The following is a 23,128-nucleotide window of genomic DNA, read 5'->3' on the forward strand; positions in this document are numbered from 1 at the left end:
AGCAATTTCCTTGAAGGAGATACATAAGTTTTAAATAGAGCATGAAGACAGAAAAAAATGAAAGAGTGTCCCAAAAAGAGAAGATCTGACAAAAGAAAGAATTGGAAATTATGTCATATTCTGGGAGCACACAAGTAAGAAATTGAAAGTGTTTTTGGAAGTCACATATTTTTGTTAATCTTGAGGGGTATATTTCATAGAGTGATGACAATTACTGTTGATTGAGACAGATTCTAAGGCAAGAATGTGAAGTAAGGAAGAGAATATGGAATCACACATCATTCTCTATAAAAGATTAAGATTACTTTAACAACAAGCATGGGTGGTGCTGATTGGTTTTGTTTTCTGTAAAATGAAAGAGTCCAGAGACTGCCTTACAATAGCAACTGAAGGGCACAATCCATAGAATTACTGAAACACACCTAATAAATGAAGAGGAACAGCAGGACTTTAGTGGAAGAGGAAAGGTAAGCAATGAGGGACATGGGTCCTCCACAAGAAAGACTGCAACATCATTCCTAAGGAAATGTTTCCTTGAGAGAAGCGAGAACACAAGAAAATGGATGTGCAAAGGACAGAGCTTTCCATAGTCATAGAGGGACGAAGATCATTTCTGTTTCTTTTTCACACAGGAGATTTCTGCTTTGTAAATTTTGTCTTTACCTCAGCAGTTAACCTAGGAAGCAGAGTAGTGCTTAGTTACATAAGGAAAAAAATAAAACAGAAAAAATAAAACAAAGAAACAAACAAAAACATGAGCATCAATCACCTTGCACCTTCCCTATGTCAAGCACCAGAGTTCTTCCTACACTCACTGTTTATCTGAACACTGCTAATGAGCAAGACACATAGGATTAATCCTTAGAATTAGAACAAGGGATAAAGCAGAGAAAATAAAAAAAGGCTTTACTTTGATGTGAGAAAGGATTTCTGGATGGCAATGCTAGTTAAAAGTAGTATTAATGGCTGTGTATTAAAGGAAGTGGAATACGTGGTTATTGCTTTAGGACAGTCCACAGGTGTTAAGTAAATGCTGGCTTAATACAATGAGACATATTTCAAAGATAAATCTTTATGAAAGTGGTTATGAAGAGTCTCCTGGCTCTTCCAATTCTAGACCGCTGTAAATATGCAGATCTCTTCAGGGACAATGGTAGCAGAAGGACAGATAATTTTAAGTACCAGAAATTGTACCTTAAAGAAATTGTCTAAAGAAAATATGTTTATAAATTATCACATTCTTTACAAAGAATGCTGCTCATGTTAGTGACAAATAATCACATTTAGCTGTGGTAACTACTTTTTATTTGTTTCCCTCTTGCTACTCAAAATTAACACAGCAGCAGGCTATGATATTTTATGGCAGTTATTATTATGCTTTTTAGATTATTAACATATTGAACTTTTCACCAAATTCAGAAACCTATGATAGGAAAACTAGGCCAAGAGTATTTTGTCCTTGATTAGAGGCAGACCTCTAATTTCTTTGATCCCATTTTGAGGTGATTAGAGCATGTAGAAAAAAGAACCAAAATGCCTACATTTTGCTTTTCCCTTTTAATTTTGAATATTAGTTTCCAATTAATAAAACAATGGTAAACCAAATACTCTATAAAAGTTCCTAGAGTTGATAGTTGATTATTGTAATTAACAGATAGAAGTTTTAAAACATGATATTTATACATATATTGAATGAAACTGTACCTGAATAGGAGCAGTGAATACATTATTCTCTATCAGTAAATGTGATGATCTTTACTCTGCTGGTATATTTTTTGTGAATCTCTTGAAATAGAATTTACCATGCCATATCAATTTTCTTGAAAAACATCACAAAATGTATAACGCATATTATTCACTTAAACATTCCCATTTGTATCTGAAGTTTCTGAAAGAATTTTGGTTGTAACTTCAATTTTATTGATTTTTTTCTCCCTCTAAAAATCTCCTATAAACCAAAAATGATTCAACTCCTCACAGTGAAACTATTTCCATATTAAGGATGTACTGCCACAGAGCAATGAAAAATCAATACAGTAACTCTGATTAGTGAAATTTCCAATAAGAAACATTATTCATTTTAAAATATATGTTAGCTGCAGTCATTATAAAATGCTTTATCATAATAGTGCTATGACTCACTTTAGGGATTGATAGCTGTCCTGTGTAAGAAGGCTTCTTAAGAGCCTATTTCACCTATTTAATTAAAAAACATAGATGTATCACTAACTGTATTGCAGAATTGTGTGAGGAGTGGATGGATATAGAAAGAGAAATGAATTTGAATAATATGGATAAAATATACACTTTTGATAAGCTGTTCATAAAAATATATATGGCAAAAACATACCATCTGTTATGAGATATTAAGATTAACATAAAAATGATTAGGAAAAAGAGTCTAATCAGTTTTTTTTATTAATGTCATTTATAACATCTTCCATTTTGCAAGATCCTTGGAAATGTAACAATGGAGCCATGGAAATCATAATTAGAGTAGGAATTCCATGAATCGTTCCTGATTATTGAACCACTTAGAGGTCTTTATAATGTTTCAGAGGTATAGTCTCCTTTATCTAAAGTTTGATATAAAAATTGAATATTAGGTAGGGAAAAATCATGCTCTACAATAGATTGTGAAATTTTAAGGTGAATTGGGTACATTCATAAGCATATATCAGGGTACATCTACTATTAATAGGAAGAAAGAAAAAAACCTCCAAATATCTTAGAAATAAAACTAACCTCAAATTTTGTTGCCTAAATTTATGCCCTTGTTGCATTGCAAAGTCTCTTAGGAAATTTTGGAGACATTGTTTTTCTACTGGCCTCCACTTAATAAAATTTTAATGTCATATATATATGTGTGTGTGTGTGTGTGTGTGTGTGTGTGTGTGTGTGTGTGTGTGTGTTTACCATATAATATATATATATATATTTCTTTAAAAAATATAATAAGTTTTTTCCTGTTTAAAACTAATATTTGCTTCCTTAGTTCCCATGGCTGAAGAGCAAGGAAGCACTTATAAGAATTTATGTCCCAAGACCCCTAGGGTCATGAGATTTTCAGCATGAGAAAGCAGCAGAGAATGAAGTCTGGAAAGACTTGACAAAAACCTTACAAAAATACCATATGGAAAAAAGAAAAAGAAAAACAGCAGCAAGCCCTCCAAGCAAAGTCAATTAAAACCATCTTGCACCATTGAAAAGGCATGGAGGCACTACAGAACATCTGAGTAAAGAGGCATGGCTCCTTATAACACAGTAATTTAAACCTTGCATGGAGATGAAAGAAGTTAAGTGACATATAACACATGACATTAAATGTAAACAGATCATGGTATAAAAGTCTAAACTACTCCAATGCCCATGCTTTCTAAATAAACATAGAAGCCCAGGATAAGGCAACTTAAAACCTTCATCTCTGCACAACAAAGCCAGTAGGCTGTGAGATTTTAATCGATATTCTAGCATCCTGATGTGTTAGAATTTTATTATTTCCTCTTTTTTTAAGTAATAAAATACCCTTTTTAAGCAACTTTTTTCTACTTGTTTGACGTTGCTTAAATTTTACTATAAAAGGCTTGCATCATAGCTTGTAAATGTTGCTTTTATTTTTCAGATGAAGTGATGAGATGAGAGCCTTACTCAAGCTGTGTGAATACATGGCTTTGGCTGAGCCCAGAGCATCTCCTTATCTGTTCTAACTATCCCAAGAAATAAGTCTGGAAGCATCTAGCCTCTATAGAATCTAATTTTGCAAGCTGACTCAATCCATCTTCTCTTAGATTCTGACTAAATGCTCTGACTTGACTCATACTAACTTTGGTAATATGTTCTAATTTTCTGCCTCCTCCTTCTCCAACTCCTTCTCTTCTCAGCAATGTTTTGCTTGTGCTCTCTGTAACCTGTCTCTCTAAAACTGTCCTGGTAAACCTGACACACACAGAATACAAACTACATTACCTTTCTCTCCTTCACTGCTCTTAAGTAGTTTTTCTTTCCTGTGCTGCTTTTGTGTGAACTTGGCATATCCTACATCTTACTTATTTTTTTTCATCTCTCTTTCTGAATGGGCATTTTTTTCTGCCACTCAATTAGATGTCACTTTCAAAGATATCTCATTCCTTCTAGAAACTAACCTTACTTTTATTGTTAGAGATTAAAAGTGTGTACTAAGGGTGTGTTTGTATTCCAGCTAGATCATACCTTAAACCATTGATGAGATACAATGGGAGAGGGTTTGTGGCAGTGGGCAAGATGGTGATAACTGAAGGGATTTAAGATAGAATCCAAAGAAGAGGAATACAAGGTGGAAAGTATTTATGCACACTTGTACAAAGAGTTAGACCAGCCACATATGTACCAAAGATGGCCTTGTCTGGCATCAATGGGAGGAGAGGCCCTTGGTCCTGTGAAGGCTCAATGCCTCACAGGGGCATTGGATGTAGGGGAATTAGAAGGTAGAGAGGCATGAAGTGGGTTGGTAGGTGGGGGAACACCCTCATGGAAGCAGGGGAGGTGGATGGGATAGGGGATTTTGGGGGGAACTAGGAATAGAGATAACATTTGAAATATAAATAAAGAAAAATATCCAATAATAAAGAAAAAAAGAGAAATACCAGAAAGTTAAAAAAAAAAAAAAAGAAAAAAAGAAAAGAAAAAATAACCATAGAATAGGATAGAATGTGCTTTTGAAATGAGAACACTAGAACACAGGTGCTATAAAGGAGAAAATGGAAAAAAGTTACATGTTTAGAAAATAACTGAGGACAGAGAGAGAAGCAATTCACAGAGACAGGTAGGGGGAGCAGTTAAAAGCATTGAGAATGTTTTTTTATAAAAACCACAGAAAATGTTGTAAAAAGACACAGGCTCTTTTTTTGTTTGCATGTGTGTGTATGTGTGTGTGTGTGTGTAAGTCTATGTGCTATGTATATAAAATAATAAACAATAAATTATCTAGGTAAAGATCAGTGTCCTACATAAAAAATCTCCCTTGGAAGTATTGATCAGCAGAGTCCAAGAATCTTCCAAAAACAAGATAGGTTACTACTCTTACCTTTAGTAACGGCTAAAGTTTGAAGGTAATAAACTATTGGTGAGAACACTACACATTTTTGACACAGTACCTGGAAGAAAGAAATTGTAGTTGACTTGAAATTGTTGTCACCAAGGGATAGTTTTCTTACTCTCCAGTGATGGTATGCAAGATGACAAGAGAGAAATGCAATCTGCATTAAAGCATACAGATCATAACAATAGCAGAATAACAAGATATTCTCAGGGATGCAGTAGTGGTACTATTATGGTATTAATCAACAGCAATCTAACAGGAGTGAAAGCACACTCTATTGGAAGGAATTCATAGGTAGTACTTTATATCTCTTCAAATACCCACCATTGTGTAAGGCCACGACGCAAACGCATTTCAACGAATATTTTAAACTATGGTAACTTTTGCTGTATTCAAAATACTTCTACTTATACCCACATATAAGAGTGTGTCTCTTCCATTATCAAAGAAGTTTTATTTTAATTTGGTTTGTCTTACAGAATAGGAGAGCATTAAAGAAAGTCACATCTGGTCAAATTACAGGGAAATCTCATAGTAGTATGCCCAACAGCAACTCATACATTCACACCACAATACCACCACCTAGGGCTCAGAGAACAGGAGGACAACCCCATAGAAAGACCAGCAGTCTCAACTAACCTGGACCTCAAGATCTCTCAGACACTGAGCCACCAATCAGGCAGCATACACCAGCTGATATGAGGCCCCAGACACATATGCAGCAAAGGACTGCTGGGTCTGGACTCAGAGAACATGCACCTAACCCTGGAGTGACTTAAGGCCCCAGGGAGTGAGGACGACTGGTGAGGTGGGGGTGGGGTGAGGACATTCTCTTGAAGATGGCAGGTGGGGGGGAGGGAGGAGGTGTGGTACGTTGGGATGTGGAGCAGTTGGAGGGTGGACCAGGAGGGGAAAAATCTGGACTGTAAAAAAATTAATAATAATAATAATAATAATAATAATAATAATAATAATAATAATAAAATGTACTGAAAAAATTGTAAAAGCTAGAGAATGAGGATATCTGCAGTGAAGTAATGCCTTTTGTATATGACAGGGATGCTGCACCTACACAATCTCAACAATATGGGGCCTGAAGAACTGTCATGAAAACAACAGTTGATATATCAATGTGAATAAGGAAATATCACAGCAACACAACTATTTATGGTGATTTCCATGAAACAAATGGTGATGTACATATGTGTGTGTATGTGTGTGTGTGTGTGTGAGGGAGAGAGAGAGAGAGAGAGAGAGAGAAAGAGAGAGAGAGAGTAATGTGTGTGATATACATGTATACATGTTTGTGTGTGTGTGTGTGTATGTGTATATGTTCACATCTGTGGTAAAGCCTCTACAGCATATATTCCAAAAGACTATTGATGAATGTAGAAATATTGTTTGATTTTATAGTGAACCATGACATCATTACATTTTTTATAGACTTTATGACTTCTTAAAATATTTAGTGTATGTCAAATTAAACTTGTTCTAAGTCTTTTCTCATGGTAGATAATTTGTCCCAATTATTTCACCAGAAATCAATGGTAAAACATTCTCAAAAATAATTAGAAATATTTACAATAAAGGATTCCTTTATTTGTCCTTGTTTTAATTTTAGTAAAACTATCATGACTTGAAAATTACACATGAATTGAAGTAGAAAATATAAAATGATCATGCTTTTAATTTCATTTTTGTTTAAGTTTTAAGAATAATTACATTATTGTTTCCAATACACATGATTTAACTTTATGAAAGAAATATATAAATTTCTTAAAGATAAATATACAAATAGCATTAAAATAAGATTTAAAAATATATGCATAAACTTTTAGAATTATTGATTTGTCAAACTTTTTATCATCACATTTTATAATAGAATTATTCATACTTCACGTTTCATAAGAGAAACAAAATATTTTTTCTCTTTTCTATTAATTTATATACAAGTAATATATGGATGCTCATTTTTTAAAACTCTGCCAATAAACTAACCTTATTCCAGTGGAAACAATCTTGTGAGAAAATAATGTCATATTCTATCTATCATATGTACATAATATATATCAAATGTACGATATTATTGAATCTATCATATCTTAATATCAAGAATCATTCTATTATCTCAACCCATGTTCTGAAGTTATATATTGTATCAAAGTGTCCATTTTGTCAACTATTCTAAACATAGATGTTTTCTCCCTGGCTTTATGTCTCTAAATGAAAATCCAGCAGGCTAACGAAGCATGAATTTCAGTACAAAACTAACTGGTTAATGTCAGGAGATATGGTTCTGAACTAATTGGCCCTATAGGAGGTATCTTTATCCATGTGTTTTTGTTAGCTATGAATATGAGAAACACTTTCATCATTCTGATGAGGCCTGTGAATTCTTTATTATGACATTGGAGGACAAAATTACAATACAACTTCTGTCTGTCTTACAACCGTCTCCTCTCTTTCAATGGCACTTTACCATACATAATGGATTTGGTAGAACAAAAACATAATCGAATTTCTAACTTGCATGGAAATGTTCTTGCATCAAAGAGTTTTGTTCAAATGATGATGTATATTGTTACTGAACACAAAAATTTTCATGTAGGCTAACTGACTTACTTAAATGGCCAAAAATATATGCTTCTTTCTTCGCATAAAGGTCCAGAGCAACAGTCTCCAGGCTTACAATTACACATGTCAACAGATGCAGTGTGGGAGAGTACTTTCCTCTTCTGCTGTCTCATAAGCAAGATTTCTGAACAAGTGAATGTCAGAAATTGGATCATATATCCTGGACTACTCGTCTAAACGACATTTACACATGGCATTTCCAAAGCTGCAAGGAAATAGCTACATCTTTTCTTTTCTTATTAAGAACTAACTTGGGATCACTGTGCTCAGTGAATTGGCATTGTGCTGACTGCTGAACCTTTCCCTCACCCAGTTTTCTTTAATGACTTCACAAAATAGCTAGAACATTTCAGTTACATTTGGAATCACTTTCATTTGTGCCAAAATTAGCACTCTGCTTCTCATAATAAATCTATTCATGCATTTTATGGTGTCTATCAGCTTTACTACCTAGGTGATCAGCCAGATATATTAAAATGTAAAATAAATTAGAAAATGGAAATTATCCTCGTGAAGCTTGAATAGTTCTAATGCGTTATATGATATTTTGGTTTTCCTGGTTAACATGATTTTTGTGATGTTAGAAAAGCCCACAGTCTCAGAATAATTTAGTTAATAATTTATTGTCAATTGAAATACATAGTTCTTATAAGAGGCAGTTTCTCATTTTAAAAGGTGGTTTTAATCTTAAAGAAATAAAGTACCAACAGCATGTCCTCTATTTATGAGATTAAATTTGGTGATAAAAAGTATGAAATTTGTCTGAGCTATTTCATCAGGTCATGGACTTTAAGAAGTCTATTAAAAAGAGAGAATACTATTTAAAAAATCTTCATAAAATAGCAATTCCCACATCCAAAGGTTGTTTAAGCTATCTTTCAAATCTGCCATTTGTTTTACTATGGCAAGTTGACCACCCTCTTTCATCTTATTTTCTTTTTCAGGCCCCCTTGTGTTTCACTACAAGTTCCTCTTGAGTTGACGTGAGAGTTTTCTGTGTTATCCTTTCTCTCTGCTAACCTAGACAAAGGTGTGGCTAATATTAGGAGACTTGTGACTTCATCTATTTTATGCAAATTGCTTTCTTTCTTATATTTATTTACAAGATGGAAACATGATATCTCGACAGGGATTAGTGCATATAAATTCAATTTAAATTCTTTCCACAAAAGTCTCAATGTTCTCATTTCTTAGTAGGATGAGTTTAGGTCTGTTAATGATTATGTAGTGTCACTATTAGCATTTTAAACCACACTTAAACAAACACACCAATATATCTATTATGAGACTATATGATAACTTAAACATGAAATGGTCTAAATGTGTATCAGAGGAAAGTATTTTATCAATATCAGAAATACTTTATAGGACTTAATTTGGAACTGATTTTTATTTCTCTGAATAGCATTAAAGAATTAGAAACTGTTGTGAGCATAGTATGATATGCTAATCAATAATTTCATACTTTCTTTGTGACCTTACATTGAACTAAATTGCAAGTAAATTAAGATACAAGTAAGCTAGTGCTCTAGGGTTTTGTAATGATAGTGGTATGACTATGTAACAGATTTATGGCACCAGCTATATTTTACTATAGTATTTTTGTCTTTAGTTGCTCTGAGAAGACATACATTATTTATGAATTGGCTGAAGATGACTACAGGGATTAGTGCTGAGATATGGAAACTTTCATTTTAGAGTTCTAGATAAAGCATGTGATGTGATACTTATGCTTGAGTGTCTGTCTTACCTATTCACTACTGAATATGCTAAATAATATGAATTTAGATTGAGTTGTAACATGCACCTAAATTTCATCTGCTGCAAGATGTTCTTAATGTAGTCGAAAACCTCTGTTAAGCTTGTCAATGACATCATCACCAGATTTGGTCTACAGTCTGTCTTCTTACAGTGTTCTGTAGCTCAAATTTGATGATCTACTCTCCTGAGTTTTGTTGTATGTTTGTTTGTTTGTTTTGAGATGGGTTCTCTCAAGGTAACTCTTGTTGTCCTAGAATTCAAAATGTAGATCAGATTGGTCTTAAACTCAAAGACGTTCTTCCTGGCTATGCCTCCTTAGTGTTGAGATTAAATTAAGGTCAGGATGATCCACCATGCCTGATACAGAAGTTCGCTCCCTAAGTGTTTTAACTGTTAGCTTGGATTTTTTTTTTTTTTTTTTTTTTTTTTTTTTTTTTTTGTGGGACTCTTAACAGTGGGAGTGGGTGTATTTCTGACACTTCCCTGATCTTAGGACTCTTTTCATCCCATTGGTTTGCTTTGTCCATCCTTAATATTAAAGGCTTTCACCTTGTCTTACTGTATCTTGTTTTCTCCTGTTTGGCCCTTGTCTCTTGGAGATCAGCTCTTTTCTGAAGAGGAAACAGACAGAGAGGAGTTCTAGAAGACAAGGCAGAAAGAGGGAGGGAGAATTGGGAAGAGTTCATGAACGGGAAATTGTGGTCAAGAGGTGTCATGTGAGTGAAGAATCTATTTTCAATAAAGAAAAAAGAAAAGAAAGATGATGGTCTATTGGTCACAGTTGTTAATAGATTATTGATCTTTAGGTCAAATTGTCCATTATATTTTTAGTTAAGAAAATATTATATTTTTTTAAAATTTACTTATTTATTTTAAACTCCAGTTTTTATTCCCCTCCTGGTCCACCCTCCAACTGTTCCACATCCAACTCTTCCTTCTTGTCCCCCTGTCTCCTCAAAGATATCCCCCCAACCCCCACCACACCAGACCTCTAAACTCCCTGAGGACTCCAGTTATCTTGAGGGGTAGGTGCATTTTCTCTGACTGAACCCAGACCCATCACTCCTCTGCTATATATGAGTTGGGGGCCTCATATCAGCTGGTATATGCTGCCTGGTTGGTGGTCCAATTTTTGAGAGATCTCGGGGTTCCAGATTAATTGAGACTACTGGTCCTCCTATAGGTTCGCCCTCCTCCTCAGCTTCTTTCAATCTTTCCCTAATTTAACCGCAGGGTTCAGCAAATTCTGTTCATTGGTTGAGTGTAAATATCTGCATCTGGCTTATTCAGCTGTTTGTTGGGTCTTTCAGAGGGTAGTCGTGATAGGTCCCTTTTTGTGAGTGCTCCATAACCTCAGTAAGAGTGTCAAGCCTTGGGAACTCCCCTTGACCTGGATCACACTTTAGGCCTGTTGCTGGACCTTCAAGTCCACAGTTTCCCTCTTTGGACTACATTACTGATTTTCACATGTTGAACTATCTCTGCATGTCTGGGATAAAGCCTACTTGATCATGGTGAGTGCTCTTTTTTATATGTTATTGGATTATGTTTGTCTATATTTGATTAATCAGATTTACACCTATGTTCATAAAGAAAGTTGGCCTGCACCTCTTGTTCTTTGTTGGATATTTGTGTGTTTTGAATATCAGGAAAACTGTGATCTCCTAAAGTGTATTAAGCAATATTTGTTTTGTTTCTGTTTTGTGAAATAATTTGAAGAGTGTTACAATGAACTCTTCTTGATAATTTGATAGACTTCTGTACTAAAAGTTTCTGGCCCTGGGATGTTTTTGGTGGGAGACTTTTTAATGACTGCTTCTATTTCACCAGGGGTAATAATTCTATTTAAGTTGTTTATGTAATTTTGGATTAACTTTGGGAAGTGTTTCATATTGAGAAAATGATTAATATCCTTTAGATTTTTCAATTGCGTTTTTAAAAGTATATCCTTATGATTTTCTGTATTAACCCAGTGTCTGTTTCCATGCCCCTTTTTCCTGTAGTGATTTTTTAAAATTTGTATACTCTTTTTCTGTTTTTTAGTAACTTTTGATAAGGGTTTGTTTATCCTGTTAATTTTCTCAAGAAACTGCTCTTTGTTTCATTGGTACTTTGCATTTTCTATTAGTGTGTATTTCTGGTTTTCAGTACCTAGTTTCTTGCAGTCGGTTCCTCCAGCATGTACTTATTTCTTTTTCTGATATGGCCTTTGTGCATGCTATTGAGTTGTTAGTATGAAATCTCTCCAAATTTTGTTAATGTAAGCACTTAATGCTAAGACCTTTCATTTTAGTATGGTTTACATTGTGTTTCGTAAGTCTGCGTATGTTGTATATTAATTTTCATTTAATTCTAGAAAGTCTTAATTTTTCACTTCTATCTTTTTAAAAATTGGATATTTTATTTACATTTCAGATATTATCGCCTTTTTCCTTTCTCCTCACCCAGAAACCCCCTATTTCATTCCCCTTCGTCTGCTTCTATTAGGATGTGACCCCACCCATCCATGTCCAACTCTCTGCCCTTGAATTCTCCCACACTGAGGCATCCAACCTTCATGGGACCAAGAATTTCCTCTCCCACCTATTCCCGACAAGGCCATCCTCCCCTACCTATGCTCCAGCATGTAACAAGGACACGTGCTCTTTATTTCTATCTTCATCCATTATTTCTTCAATAGAAAGTTGTTCAGTTTCCATGAGCTTGGAAGTTTTTGTCTCTTTTGTTGTTTAGATCCAGTTTTAATGTATAGTGGTCTAATAGGATGCAAGCAGTTATTTCAATTTTCTCATATCTATTGAGACTTTATGTGTTTCAAAATATGCAGTCAATTTTTGAAAAAGTTCAATGAGGTTCATGGTTCATTATTTTTAATATTATATTTCAGATAATAATTTTAGGTGTATACATTAACTATTTTTAACAATATGTTGATTCAAATGAAGCTTTGAAATCCACAATTTATATTATATTGTAATCTCAACTTTACAAGATAAATGAATTGAAATTGAAAGGAACTAAGAACTTAAGTCAAAGATTTTTTAGTGTTTCAGCTATGGTTCAAACACAAAGTCACTTTTACTTTGATTATACAACAACTCAACTTCCTTTAAAACTTTGATCTTTCATATTCATGATAGCTTTCTAACAATCTTACAAAAACAAAAAGAAAAACCAAAGACAAAAAACCCCAAATTTTATTTTGTTTGAAAAATTCTAATATACCATGTTTAGGTCACATACTTTCTTTATATTAATACAAATTTCAAGCTTTTAAATTAATATAATTGAACAATTTGTTGATATTTTAAAGTTTTAACTGTAAGCCAGTTGTTGTGACTTACATCTATACTTAAACTGACAGAGAAGAGAATCAAGAGTTCAAATTCAGATTAGTCTATACAATGAGTCATGGCAATCCTAAGCTACAGTGAAAGTCTCAGAAAAGTAAAGATAGCAGGATCCGAAAATCAAGGTTAACCTGGACTACATGAGACCCTGAATCAATCACATTTAAATAATGATAATATTTAGTAAACTTAAATATACATATATGTATAAAATCTTAATGATAAATATACATTAAAAGTTCAAGGATATATAGTATTAAACTATGGCAGTCTACCCTTTTTCTAGTTATACAGTAAATTCAACATGATAATATGTAATATTTAGTAAATTAGATATTAATGGCAAGTATTTGGTTATTACTAGAGTAGTATAGGCAATGTACACACTAAGAATAAAAATTGAGTTTGATTAAATCAAGTTTTACTCTTATGAGATATTATTATTTAACATTCCAAGTTAATTCCTCATCTAATACAATATTTTCTGAATATACACTTACACACTTATGTTAGGCTTAAATATGTCATCCCAGAAAAAAAAAATGAAAAGAATATTCTACTGTTACTCTCCTAGCAAAAAGTTAGAAAGTATACTCCTTTTAAAATATATTAATTAATATAAACCAATTTATTGATTGATTAATTCAGTAAATAATTTTAGGTTCAGACAAAAGCATAACTCCTAGGCAATATATTGATTAAAAAAAATACTAATCCTAAATTGTTGAGGCCCAAGCTCGAGTCCCTGTTCTAGTGCCAAAATAATGTTGGGGTCCACACTAGCCCCATGTTGGGGCGGCCAAAAAACATCGCAGCCAGGGAAAATGTTGAAGCCCGGGCCAACCCACGTTTGGGCGGCCACTGTATCCCGGCCCAAGCTGCCGCTCCGGTCTGCGTGTCGGGGTTCAGCAAGAGCGAGGGTGAGGGCAGACTCTACCTAATGTCTGATGTGTCTGATTCTCTGATCTCAGTCTGATTCTGATCTGTTCTGTCTCTGCCTTTTATATGTCTCACTTCTAAGCCACGCCTTTTGGTCACACCTTTAATCATGCCCTTAGGTCTTGTCTCTAACTCTGATCTCTATACTTCTAAGTCATACTCTTAAGTTACACACCTTTAATCTCACACACCTTTAATCTCAAGGTATCTAAACCAAGATTATCGGAGTGTGCTCAGCTGTTGTAGGCTATTGTAATCCAAGTCTCATGTCAGGGTATATGGCTCAAGATGGCTGCAAAGCTGATAGCCTCTTTCTGCTAAAAGTCGACCCCCAACACTAAATTGTGTTTACTCCATAATGTTTATATTGATTTTTAACATAAGGTTTTAAAATAACCAAGGAAAATCATGATTTGAGAAGGTAATATAGTATGAAAATTTATATTATATATAAAATATTTATGTCAAATATTTTGCAGAATACTTTTGTACCCAAAACAGTGTATCTAAAATTAAAAGTGCATAAAGATTTAGAAAATTTCAAAATGCTTGGTAAAATAATTCTCAAACAAGTTGATTTTTTATTTCTTTTAACAGAATGTTTTTAAAATGTATTTTGGAATGCCAAAACATATATTCCTATAAAAGCCTTTATAAAACAAACAAAAAGGTTTGTTTTTAATATAATATTTGTACCAGCAAAAAAGTCTCAAAGTACTCAAAGTTTTTTGTTTGTTTTTTTCTTTTTTCTTTGACTGTTTTTTGGGTTCATTTTTCAGGATATTCAGAAATACACTTAAACGTACTCATATTTTCATCTGTATATATGAAAATTTCTGTTTATTTTTTGGCTTCATTTTCAGGATGCTATAAATATAACTTAAACTCTTTCATTCATATTTAAATCTGTAAAGATGAATATACCATCCAACATCTCTGAGCCCCTCAAACATATCTGATTCAAAGTAAACAAAATTTGAAATAAATCATGTGAGAGTTTCAAAGTAAATAACTTAATGTGATTGGTTACTTTGTATTATAGTCTATTTTTAAAATAAATCTGGTGCTAAGATACACATTTCTGGCGTCTATGGTTCCATAATAACATAATATTGATGCCAGCAAGAAATCTCACTAATCAAATGTAGAAAATAAGGAATAAAATATTTCTCAGTTTTATTTATTCCAATAAATAAATCACTGTCATTATCTGAAGAGTATAACAATGAACTTACAGTGGCAAACCTGACATGCACACTAACAAATCTTGAATTTAATGTCAAAATTTTAGAACTTGGAACAAATTCCAAGTGGTTAATTATGAGGCCTCTGACAGAAAGAAAAGATGAATGAATGAATGAATAAGTTTTAAAACGGTGGTATTTTCAGTAAACTTGATCCTATGAAAACTTTATTTGACATGAGTTGAAGACAACCCTCTCTTAAAAATGAGTTAATCTAAGAATTTATTAGTCTCCTTTGAAGGGGAATTTCTTCATTGACCCAACTTTGTATAAATATTAGAAAATAGCACATACATTTAATAGTTACCATTTCCATTTGTGGTTAACTGAAGAATTAATTGATTTTATATATTTTTTCTTAATTTACTATATAAGTATATTAAAATTTTATGTTTCATTTTTTTCTAAAGATAGATAATGTTTTATCAGAAACTTTGTAGATTTCTGTTTCCAATACATGTTATATCTATTTATTCAAAATTCTTTTAACATTCTAGCAGGTTAAACATTACTTTGAGAGTCATCTGTCTTATTATGATAGCATGTGTGCATAATACCAGGTATTGAAACTTAAAACAATAAGATTCTGAGTTCGAGGTTAGCTTAAGGCACAGAGCAAGTCTTTATCCTTAAAACTAAAACAAGCAAATAAAACTTGCCCAGTCATTTTAATCAATGAAGTTAATAATTAGTAGTGGAAATAACAAAATTATCAAAAACAACATGAAACATTTTAAAATTTACAGATTTAGAGCAGGTTTAAGAGTGCTCATATCAGATTATCTCAGGGTAAAATACATATTCTGTAAGGGATTGTTAGGATAAGTGCTAACTATATTGTTTGAATAGTTGAAAATTACACAATTAAAAAATGGATTTGAAAAAACTGTGGTTCATTTACACAATGGAATACTACTCAGATATCAAAAAGAAATATGTCATGAATTTTGCAGATAAATGGATGGAACTAAAAACTAGCATCCTGAGTGAGGTAACCCAGACCCAAAAAGACAAACACAGTATGGCATGTATTCATGCACTAAGTGGATATTAGCCATAAAGTACAGGTCAACCAACGCTATAATCAACAGATCCAATGAAGCCCAATAACAAAGAGACCCAAGAGAAGGTAGATGAATCATCCTCTAAAGTGGAAACAAAATAGTTATTGGAAGTGGATGGAGGGAGGGAATTGGGTGGGTAAAGAGATCAGATGCAGGAAGAGTTGTGGAAAGAGAACAGAAGTTGTTAGTGAATGCGAGTGGAGGTTGTGCCAAAGACCTGGAATGAAGAAAGGTCCCCTTTGGGCCTATGGAGGTGATTCTACCTGAGACTCCTACCAGTGGGAGTTAAGGATCCTGAAGCAGGCAATTCGTGTAGCCAGGAATGACTCCCAGTGGAGAGAAAAAAAACAGCAACCCACACACAAAACCTTCGACTCCAAATGTGTACTGCCTACATTATGTGCAATGATAAAGTTAGAGCAGAGAGGGAATGAATGTCCAACTGAGACTCAACCCACAGGCAAGAACTAATCCCTGACACTATTAATGATGCTCTGTTATGCCTGCAGACAGGACCCTAAGATAACTATCCTTTGAGAGTCTCCACCCAGAAGCTAATGGAAAGAAATAGAGTCCCACAGCTAAAACATCAGATGGAGCTTAGGGAGTCTGGTGGAAGAGTAGAAGGAAGTCTTGAAAGCCCTGAAGGAACAGGGCTTCCAGAGAGTCAACTAACCTCGTCCCTTGGGTCCACTAGAGACTGAAAACCAACCAAATAGCAAGCATGTGCTGGACCTAGCCCCTCTGCATAAATGTAACAGATGTTCAATTTGGACTTCATGTGGGTCGCCCCACAACTGGAGCTGAGGCTTTCCCTGTAGCTGTTGCCTGCCTGCCTGCCTGCCTGCACATTCCATTCCCCTAACTTGGCCACTTTTCAGTGGGAGAGGATGTGGCTGTAGGGTAAAGGGGTGTGTAGTGTGTGAGGGAAAGAGGAAGAAGGGGAGGAGACTCTGGGTGAGGAGAACCTGGGACAAGACAAAAGGCTCATGTTGAGAACAAATAAGTGAACAAATAAGTAAATTAATTAAATTTAACATGTAGTAACCATATTGTGAAGCAGCTCAATAAAGTTTAAGGGAGATAGATGAAAAGAAAGTAATTACTAGATACATTGTAATCAAACCTTTTGTAATTAAAAGAAAAGAAAGGCTAAAGAGTCAAGAGAAAAACATCCAAAGTAATTGAGAAGAATATTGAATACTCACTCTATTTTCTCTTAATCCACTACAAGTCAGTAGAATTAGATTTTGAAGAATTATTTCAAAACTAGAAAGTGGAATTACAAATTTGTAGAAAACATACTCTGCAACATATAGTATATAAATAAAGGAAAAGACCAGTAAAAGCAGAGAGGTTTGTCACTGGCAAGCATGCACCACAGTGTATGTTAAGAGTTCATCCTGTGAAAATGAAGGGTAAGATGAGGAAGGAAAAGTGAAGTTGAAACAAAATGAGCATAAAAGACTAGACACTGCATGCTAGGAAAACAAAACAAATACATAAAACAACAGCAATAAAACTCATTAACCAAGAGCAGGAATGGTTTGCTACTCGGAGTTGTTAGCCAGCAGAGTCCCATAGACCCTCAAATATTTCAAACTATTGCCACTTCTCTTCACCCTCACGACTTTGAGTGTAAAACTCTAATATGGAAGGTGCTATGCACTTTGTTCATAAAATGTTGAAAAATGAACTGGTACTATTATGGAAAGTTCATCCTACTAGCTAGTTTGTGTAGTATTATGGATTCTATTCGAAGAGAAGAGCAACCATCCATATTACTAGCTATAAAAGCTATGAGCCACATTCATTATGCTTATATGATATATCTAATTGTGCAATTGTGGCACCCATGTTATAGGACTAGACAAAGCTTTCTAATAGGATTTACGACACACTCTATGAGATGGTACCCATGTCTAGCATATTACCAAGGCCAAAAATTAATAGCTAGTTAAGTCATGGTACCAAATGGAGAAGTTTCTACTGTTATTGTCCCAAATGGGTGTTTTATTAAAATAACTTCTAATGATGTATCAATATATTCCTAAATTAAAGTTTATCTCAACCTTCTTGCAGTAGATGTCATTAAACACAAAGACACATAGCTGCTGAGATACAGAGAATAATGGACTTCAGATTGATCAGCCCTTAATGAGACATCTATTTCACACCTGTGTGTGCAGACCTCAGAGTACATTATAGAAGAAGGGACAGGATAGTTAATTCTATTTCCACATTAAATTAACTATGAGGAAAGAGTACCTTCCAGACTCATTAGAATAAAAAGAACATTTGAATTCACAACTATTTTGCCAACATTTACAAGACCTGGAAAAGTTCAAGCCAAACAGTGATTTACTGTGGAGAAGAGATTCTGGGCATGAAAATCCTGTGACAAATTGAGGAGCTATTGGCAACTGATAGCTGCTATGAAAAGAAGAGTCTGTTTTCTCTAAGGTTGTGAGTCTTAGTAGGTTGACCATGTTCTGGGGTGTAAATGTCTCTTTTGTTTTCTTAAGTGAAGTGATAAGAGCCATACCCAAGCTCTGTGAATATACAGTTTGGGCTGACCGCAGTGTATTTCTTTCCTTGTTCAAAGCCTGGGCCAGAAAGCTTCTAGCCTCCGTTTAATCTAATTTTCCAAGCTGACTGAATCGATCCAGCTTCTCTCAGCTTCTGATTGATTTGCTCTGCTCAGCTTCATACTAAATTTAGCAATGTATTCTAATCTTCTGACTCATTCTAATTCTTTGGCTTGCTCTGTCTTCACCTATGTCTATCCTGCTCTTCCTGCAATCTTTCTCTGTAAACTCTCCTAGTAAAACTGCCATGCACACACACACCATATATCATATACCACGTCTTCTCTCTTTTGCTGCTCTTAAGTAGCTTCTCTTTTCTGTGCTGTTTGCCTGTGAGTTGAGCATATCCTATCTCTGACTCATTCTATCAAATCTTTCTCTGAGCCACCATTTTGTCTGTCCCTCAATTACATGCTACTTTCAAACATGGCTGCTTCCTTCTATCAACTAAACTTAATTTCATTGTTATGGGTTAAAGGTGTGTACTAAGGGCTTGTCTATATTCCAAGCAGATCATGCTGTTATCCAAGATATATTGTGCATTCTGGCTGGATCATACAGACACAGAAGTCTTTTGATATGATCCTTTGAAAGAGCAGCTATGTAGCTGGATTAAAATTCCTCTACACCAGAGAAGGTTCCACACTCATGAATATTTGGACAACAAAAATTTGGCTTGAATAACAAAAGGAGAGATATCAAAACAACACCAACAAGAAAAGCAAATATCCCCAGATGGTATTTAGGAGTGGAACCTGGAGGACTTCTGATACTTGGTGACTACAATCAGAATAACATTGTAGCATATTTGCAGATAATTTGTAAAATATTATTAAAAATATCATTTTCTCTATTCTTAACAACTTCAAATAGTGACACTGATTTTTAAAATATGTATTAAATAACTCAGTGAAGTCTTAAAGGAAAACAATTTAAATAACAATGATGAAGTTTCAATTCTTTAAAATTTAAGTGCATTGAGTTATGAATTACATATTCTAAGAAACACTATCAAGAGCTAGATTAAATAAAGTACCCCTGTTCAAGATCAGGGCTGAATTACATCATCAGTCAGCACATTAGCCAGCTCTATGCCTTTTGGGAATCTAAACACACCACAGTGTTTTTTTTGTTTGTTTGTTTGTTTGTTTGTTTGTTTTTTGTTTGTTTTTTGTGTTGTTTTGTTTTTTGTTTTTTACCAAGGCATAATTTTCAATATTTTTTAAAAAATGTGATTCTTCAACACTAGTGAATGCTACATTTATGAGCAATTTGGAGAAACATATTCATAAGACAAAAAACACTTTGGTCAGAAAATTATTTATAACTCCAAGGACAGCAAAATTGTTTTTGTTCATCCTTTAAGAATAAATGATCCATCATTTATGAATTCATTCACATATCATGGAGACACAGTAATAAGACCACTGGAAAAGATTAAATTATATCATAAGTAAAATGATTAATTACAAATGGTTAACAATGTGAAAAGAACAAAATATAAGGTCATTATAAAACTGAAAAGCATCAAAGAAAATAAACTAAAAATAAATAATTAAATGTAAAACATATAAATGTAAACATATAAACTATTTTATTAAAAGTCTGAAAACTTCAAATTAAACAAACGTTAAATCTCTCCTTTAGAAAATTTATTAAAGAAACAAACACTTTAAACACTTTAGGGATATTTATTGAGAAGAAATACATAGAAAAGGTACTCCATGGAAACGAATCTCATAAGAAAATAAATGTTTCAAGTGAGATGAATATTGATACTCTCATGGGCATTTTGCCTGTATAACACATTTAGGAATACAAGGCTTAGACCCAGTCCTTCTTTAACTTTTTTAACTGATTTAATTCAAATAGAGAAATATTGTTGAAGCTTGGGCCTAGAGAGGGTATGATAAGACAGTCAGTGCCCCTGTGTGGTGGTATGTACAAACAGGGGTATGCAGCCATTAAATGAGACACAGTAATCCTCCTACCTAGTCACCCTTGGATTGTAAAATATCTCGCATGATAAATCTATTAACTGCAGGGTTATATGTGGTTTAAAATGTTCTTCTACCCTCTCTACTTCCTGTAACCTGGTAAAAAAAATCTAGAGGTTTGATTATTTTAGCAATTATCATTTATACAGAGTTTATTTGGGAATAAAACACATGCAACTCAGTTACTCTGTGAAATTTTCAGATTCAAGTATAACTGTTTCGTGTTATTAAGTAACATTTTATATTTTCCTAAATTATTTCTACAGTACTAATATTTTCGATTAGCATTTCTTAATGCAATTAATAATTATATTACATTATTATACTCTTCTTTCTTTTGTTTTTGTTATTTTTACATTGAAATTCATTGCAGTATATCCCTATCTTAATGTGAATTAAAGTGAAATTTTCCCTATTTAGGAAGATGTAGCTGGGTTACTGACTGAATTGAACAAGTATAGCTTTTTGGGTTCTACCTACCCTCCACGCTATTAGAATCTACTATCCTATTGATAGTCCTGATTTATTACTGACTATTTACTATGTTTTATCTGGACTGCTTTTAACTCCAATTGGGCAGCCCTCAGAGCCATGCTTTCCTGATTCTTAAACCATAGCAGCTTCTCTTTTCTACTCTTCTGCACTTTCTTCCTCTTCATCTTCCTCCTCCCCTGCAAGCTCATGAAACCAAAACCCCAACTATTTCTCTTCTTCCTAGCTATTGGCTATTGGCATCTTTATTCACCAATCAAAACTAACTTGGAGGCAGGGTCAAAGGGGTTACTTGTAGCCTCTAGGTCTTGGGGGCCCACACTCAGTATTACAATAAACAGTAAAAGAGGAAACCTCAACAATAGAACATTCACTTCAGATTATTTCACTTATGAGAAATCTTTCACTATCCATAAACTCTACCTCTAAGGTGACTTATTGTTATTCACATGGGCCTATTTCAATTGGGAGATGTTTTATTTTTTTGCCATTGATAGCATAGCCATACAATCAATAATCATTAAACATGAATACAGATTCTCAAAGTATTTTCTCACCAGATTTTTTAAACTCTTTGCTCATAACTTTCTTCTTTATTGGACTGATCTTTCATTTGTAGAGAGGGAAACATTGTGCATTAATTTTTAATTATTCACAAATGAGAGTTTATCTATTTTTAAAGTTTAAAATGCTTTAAGACCCTTACCTTTGAATAACTTATTAATTCTAAGTTCATGTTTTTATAAAATTTATTGTAATCAAGCTGCTGTAAGGGTCTGAAAATTGCTGAAGAAAGACCCCAGACTCAGTATGCAAACATAAAGGACATTTATTCTGCAGAAACCACAAGCATGAGGGATCAACCATTCTCTAAAATAGTGACTCCAGACAAAGGCATGAAGGCCTTCTTATAGGGACCTGGGGTAACTCTCTAAAAGGAATAGGAAATCTAAAATTTTATTGGTAAGTGCTAGGGGGTCATAAGTGATCAGTGGTCTACATCATTATGTCTTCCAGATTCTATGGCCTGTTCTTAGACCTCTCACAATGCCAGCCTCAGGTGCCCTGCATGACTCCTTCTTACCTTCAGAACCAGTACCACCTGGGTGATTTTATCACAAAATAAAACCTTAGCTCTTTGGAACACAGCTTCCTTGTGCTCTCAGAAAACACTTCCCAGAAGATTTCACATCACTGATGCTGGTCTGTTCTTAATCATCACTAATTTCTTAATTCCAGATAGCAAGCATGAATTTTCCCAATAGTCAGGGCCTTCTATTCTTGGCTCTAAAGCCAAAGGCACATGGGTAAAGCTGCCAACTTTTGCTGCTCCCTGGGGCTGAAAGATGGCTCCTCCTTATTCTGTTACTATCTTTCTGTTTTTCAACTCTCTCACTGCCTAAGCTTGGCTGTTCTGAAAATTGCTGTGTAGATTGATCTTGAACTCGGAGATATGTATGGCTCTGTCTCCTATAAAGGCATGTTCTAGCGCCTCTGAATTTAAGCTTTTTTTCTACTTGAAACTTGCTCCATCCCAGGCTGGCCTTGAATTTAAAGATCTGCTTGGCTTTGTCTCCTGGTATTAAAGGTGTGTACCACCATACCTGAGCCTAAGATTTTCATGGACACTGTACTTCAAAATCCAGATCAAAAGCCTGTGTCTTTCAGTCTCAAGATCTGGACCACAAGTCTACCTTCTATTTCTGGCTTGTAGTTTATTTCAGATTAAATATCCAAACTATTTCTTGTTCAGCTGCAAACACAAACAAGAAGCTTAGCTGAGTGGAATCTTGCCCTGAGATCACCACAATGGTAATTCAGTTAATGTCCTTGAACACAGGACTCAGCTCCATTTCAGTTTCCGAAGCCTCTTTATTACTTGAACCATATATTTTATATCTTTCCTTACTAAGCTTCCTGTGCTTGTTCTAAACATTCTTCATGAGACTTAACCAAAGAACAAAGTCTCTGCCTGGATTTTT

The sequence above is a fragment of the Arvicanthis niloticus genome, chromosome 25 (genome assembly GCF_011762505.2).
Source record: "Arvicanthis niloticus isolate mArvNil1 chromosome 25, mArvNil1.pat.X, whole genome shotgun sequence".
Lineage (NCBI taxonomy): Eukaryota > Metazoa > Chordata > Mammalia > Rodentia > Muridae > Arvicanthis > Arvicanthis niloticus.